This window comes from Asparagus officinalis, chromosome 4, assembly GCF_001876935.1.
Source record: "Asparagus officinalis chromosome 4, Aspof.V1, whole genome shotgun sequence".
Classification (NCBI taxonomy): domain Eukaryota; kingdom Viridiplantae; phylum Streptophyta; class Magnoliopsida; order Asparagales; family Asparagaceae; genus Asparagus; species Asparagus officinalis.
In genome coordinates this window covers 22,556,820-22,562,271 of record NC_033797.1, presented here as the reverse complement: position 1 = coordinate 22,562,271, position 5,452 = coordinate 22,556,820, and positions in this window count along the sequence as shown.

Here is a 5,452-nt window from a genome sequence, read left to right as displayed (position 1 = left end):
TATTGTGGTCAATCATTTCAAATGGAATGACGAATCATAATAAAGACGAAAGCAAGTTTTATTAAGAGAGTCAAAAGTCAAAATGTTCAGCAAACAAAATCATACATCAAGACCATGACCAAAAATCTACTGACTGATCTTAGAAAGCTTCTCATCATAAGCTTGCCTAAGTTCAGCCCTGATGGACTCCTCGGTGGTGGCTGAAGTCCTCGCAGCAATCTCTTCTGTCTCGGCTAGCTTCTGCTCCAGGGATCTCAACTCATCAGATAAAGCAGTGTGGGTTTGCTGATCCTGTACTTTCGTCATCTGAAGAATATCCAAAGTCTCCTCTTTTTCACGGAGTGTTCTTCTGAGCTGGTCTATCTCGGTCGCACTGGAGGAAATAGAAAGATCGAGCTCGGCAAGCGAAGATAATTTAGTAGCAAGACTCGTCTTAACTCGATCTACTCGGCCCCGCTGCATCTGAATCTCGAGCTCAGCAAGAGCCTAAGTCTCGCGTGATGACTGTAAGCGGGTGTCCAGCTCGGCAGCAATAAATGAGGAGGCACCTGCATCTCGGAGATCACGAAACATCTGAAGCTCATGCTCTAGGCAATCAAGGTCATCAGCTATAGCCTGTGCCAAATCTGGATGCCCCGCATCCCTTATTAAACTTATTTTGGAATCAAGGAATGGTTTAAACTGGCGAAGGGAAAGTCCGTTGTGGAGGAGTTTACCAAGCATGATATTCATAAAGGAGAAGAAAGAGCGGACTTCTACGCAGATGACAATCTTCTCAGGATCATTGTCCGATAACAACTCCTTCACGAGGGCATGAAGCCGAGAGGAAATCCCTGCACAAAAAGGAGAATCTATCAAAAGCCTCGGTGAGGGAATAAATAATAGTATTCATACCCTCTTGAGTCACTGGGGGTGGTGGAGGTGTAACGGCTGGGGGTGTATCAACTGGTGTAGTTGGTCCCATAGCCGGCTCAACAGGGTCATTCTCAACAAAAACTCCTGTTAAATACAAGTCAGAATTCTCAGAGGCATCACATTATAGCTGCATTAGTCAAAATTGGCTAGTCCTATAATCAATTTGGGAGGAGACATATACCTTCGAAAGAATCATCCTCAAGATTCTTATCGAACGTAGGCTCGGAAAATATATCTCCGGGTAACTGGCCATCAAATTGAGGAGAGCTATACATGAAGTGGAGTGTAGGAGTGTCCGCTATCAAGCCTTCCTCATCAAAATCATCAATGGAGAAATCTGATGTAAAAGAATATAAGTACCAAAGAAGAATAAAGAGACTACAACCAACAGAAATGAGTTACCCCTTATGGATGGGTTAGCCTCTTTATTCCCAAAATCCACGTATGCCTCCTGCAGGTTATCTGAAGAAGCAAGGTGTACAGAGATGATTAGAGGATGCACAAATTCTTGTGTATACCATCTAAAAGATACATTGCCAATAGTAGATGTACCTGGATCTGCGGAATCAGGTCCTACATTGCTATCCTCCTTAATGTCGGCAACCCCTGTAGGCCTTTTAAACTGGGGCAGCGGGTCAGGCTCACCAGGAGACACAGGAACGGAATCGGGACTCATTTCGCTCTCTCCACGCTCTCCTATATAGAGATGGAAAAGCATGAGTCAATGTTTCGAATAACCAAGAAGGTGGTTTACAGAGTAGATGTTACCTCCGTCACTAGCAAGATCATCACCAGCCAAGTCCATATCAAATGCTCGGGAAGCTGCACGCGGCTTGCGGGCTAATCTCTTCCGCCTAGCAGCAGGGACAATAATCGAAGGTCTCGCCTAGGGAAGGGGACGGAACTCTTCATCCTGGTCAACTGTGGTCCCTGAAACATTAAACCATAGTCAATTTCAATATTTCTAGAAGACGGAAGGAAAAGATGAATAGCAAACCTCGCTCAGAAAGGTCTTCATAACCTTCAGGATTTCCGCCTGAAGCCTCGTCTACGGAATGAAAGGTCTTCTTTCCCTCTTCATCAATCCGACGAGTCTTGTTCCGTGTCCTCTGTGATCGGGGAAGACGGAAGGAAAAGATGAATAGCAAACCTCGCTCAGAAAGGTCTTCATAACCTTCAGGATTTCCGCCTGAAGCCTCGTCTACGGAATGAAAGGTCTTCTTTCCCTCTTCATCAATCCGACGAGTCTTGTTCCGTGTCCTCTGTGATCGGGCATTTTCCCAAATCCTACGGGAATCAACCTGAGAAGCTCCTCGGTCTTCTAGCTCTGCAATCGGCTTCACGGGGATGGTCTTGTTGGCCGCTAACAACCACTTGCAGCTTAAGAAAGTAAGGTTCAACTGCCGATCAGCACTCGGGAGACTGAATTTAGCACCAGTACAGCCAGTCACGGTCCACAACCACGCACGGAGACCATCTACCAAACCACCGTGGGCACGAAGCTGCTGACGAGGATTCCCGACGTAAAGCTGATCGTAGCCAAACTGACGAGCGAATCGACAGGGTAGATATGGCTCTATGAAGCACTGATCCCTCACCCGAAAAGTCAAATAACCTGGCCTAATGTTTACCAGCCAGTTAAAGCACCCGATGTCCAAGTGAGTTCGATACTCTCTCGGCCTCTCATCATCTGTCAAACTATCGCCGTATCGGCCGGAGAACTGCGGAAAGCAAGTGGAAAATGTCCAACACTTGTGGACCTGCAGCTGCTGCCTGACGTCAGAAAATCCGCGCCCCTCCCACTTGCCGTTCTGAAGCAATTGTAGTAAAGGAACGGAATGATCCGTGGCGCTCGGTACCGACATCATATCGGGACGGTGAAGGACAAACCAAGCCATCAAGTAAGTGTACGGGAGCTCTGTCTTAAGGGTGGGAATCTGAGTCGGCGATTCCTTTTCCTTCCGTGTAAAGGCACCAGAAAGCTGTCGAAGTCCTCGGTGAATGTTAGCCACCATCACCGGAAGAAGTGAGAGTTCTTTCTTGTAGGCAAGCTGAACTGCTGGATAGAGTACTTCCAAGGGCAGAGCGTCACAAGACTGATATGAGACCACGCATTTCTTTAACCAAATAGCGAGGAAACCGGCAAGAAGGGTCATGGGTCGAATCGGTGCGGTAGCATGCCACAAGAATGATTTGAACTTGGTCCCTGCAGGAAAACCACCCTCAGAACTGCTAGTGGTATAAGAATGAGCATCAATCTTCTTCATCAGAATGTTCACCCCTGAGGGAGTAAGTGGGGCCAACTCACAAATAGCCTCGCCAGAATTACTCTCCAGATTCTTGAACAAATAATTGGCAAACTGCTTCAGACTCACGAATGTCTTAGTCCTCTTTGCTAAAGGCTCAGACTGCGCCAAAGCTATATGATAGTGACAAGTGAGATCCCATAGAGTCTCGTAGCGATCGGGCATACGATCCTTCAGCAGACTTAATTCATGGTTGGAGGGAAAGTATTCCTGATACAACATCTGTCCCATGGGTAAGCCAGAAATCCTGTGCATCTCGTGAAGAGCCAAGCCCAATTCCCCTTGCCGGGTCAGAAAAGTGTTCGAATCTGAATTATAAAGCTCGAACAAAGCACAGAAATGCCTTGCGCTGACAGGCAAGCCATACATGGTGGCACGAACGGCTGCATATAAACCACAAGCGTGCAACTCCTCGCCCCATCGGCTCAAGACATACGTCGTCATACGGGTCCACCAAAACTTGTCCAAAGAATGGACCCAACCATAAATCCTGTGACGCGTCGCAGGCATCTCCCGTCCTAGAGCAGCGAGGCGATTCCTCAAGGTAGAAGCGGTGGCGAGGAACTCGTTACGTGGTGGTGCATCCAGCCCCAGTACTCCGGGACGCAATCCGGTGATGTGACTTCTGCTCGAGCCAGGAAACGCCTGATGAGTGATGTAGCCGCAATGGACGCTCTCATGCTCCTCCGTCAAGCGCCACGACATCTCCCGTGTCACGGCCTGACGCCTGAGCTCAGTCAATGAACGATGCCGAGGAATCTTCGGCAAGTATATGAAGCCACTGCCAGTTTTATGAAGCCACTGCTCAGCCTCAATAAACACGGCATCCGGGTCTTCGACAGAGTCGCCAAATAAGAAATCACTCTTCCGAAGAGGCTGAATAGAACTGGCGTCCTTCACAAGAGGTGCATCGGTAATCAACTGTCGAAGAGCTCGGTGCCCACCTTCCTTCACCGCCTGAGCGACCTCAGTCGATGTGCCCAAGACGAACTGAGGAGTGACCGGGATAGGGGAAACATCGTCGGAGGTCGAATAATACTCGCCACGACGCCCGTATACTGCGTGAGATGAGAACGCTCCAGAAGGGTATTCAACTGAGAACAAGCAATTAAACGTTTGTTAATTCCAGTTATAAAAGGAAATTGAACTCATCTTACGAAGGGGTAAGATAGAGTCATTGCCTTATAAAGGGTGTGACGTTTTGGCCACGTTGCGCCTTCATAAGATAGGGTATATCGACAATATATCCCTGCCTTATAAGGCACAACGCAGCGACAAAACGCCCCCTTTATTTATTATGAGATAGTGTTTTGACCAAGCAAAACATATCTTTGAAGCGTCGATCCTCACCAAGGAGAATCAAGGCTCTTCCCGATTGCCTCACCAAGGAGAACAACGTGGGGTTAAAAGGACCAATTTGCAAATTTTCAGAAAAAAGAGGGTTAATTTGTAAAATTTCTATCTTCAAAGCGTCGATCCTCACCAAGGAGAATCAAGGCTCTTCCCGATTGCCTCACCAAGGAGAACAACGTGGGGTTAAAAGGACCAATTTGCAAATTTCCAAGAAAAAATGGACCAATTTGTAAATTTCCAGAAAAAGTAGCTCACCAGCGTAAGAGGGAGGCGCGCCATCATTCGGCGCGGTAGAGGATTGACCCCTCGCCATACGGGACATAGAAACCTGCAAGGTAAATTGAAGGATCAGATCTAGAAAAGGAAAAATCCCATTTTTACCCCCAAAAAAGGCAAGTTTGAGGCATCAAATCACACCCTCAACCCTTATATGCGATCCCGCGACTCCATACACTAGATCAAACATGAAATAGATCAAGATTGCGGAGGATTTACCTGAAGAAAAGCCCAAAATCCAATAAAGGCGAGACCTTTAAGGAAACTTGAACCACACGCTCGAGGGGCCTGAGAGAAACTTTTTATTTGGAGATTTTGGGAGATTCCTCAGTCCAAGATTCAAAGGAAAGCCAGATCTAAGACAAATATCAAGGTTTGAAAGAGAATGGATGCTCGAGGGAAGAGAAATCAAGAGAAGAGAGGGAGGGGGTGGCCGGCCCTAGAAAGAGAGGAAGAAAAAGAAAAAGAAAAAAAAAAAGGAACCTCTTTTATAGCCTTGAACCAGATCTGGCTGAACCAGACCAGACCAGACTGAACCAGACCTAGCCAGATTGGACCAGGTTGAGCCAGATTGAGCCAAACTGAGCCAGAATGAGCCAAAT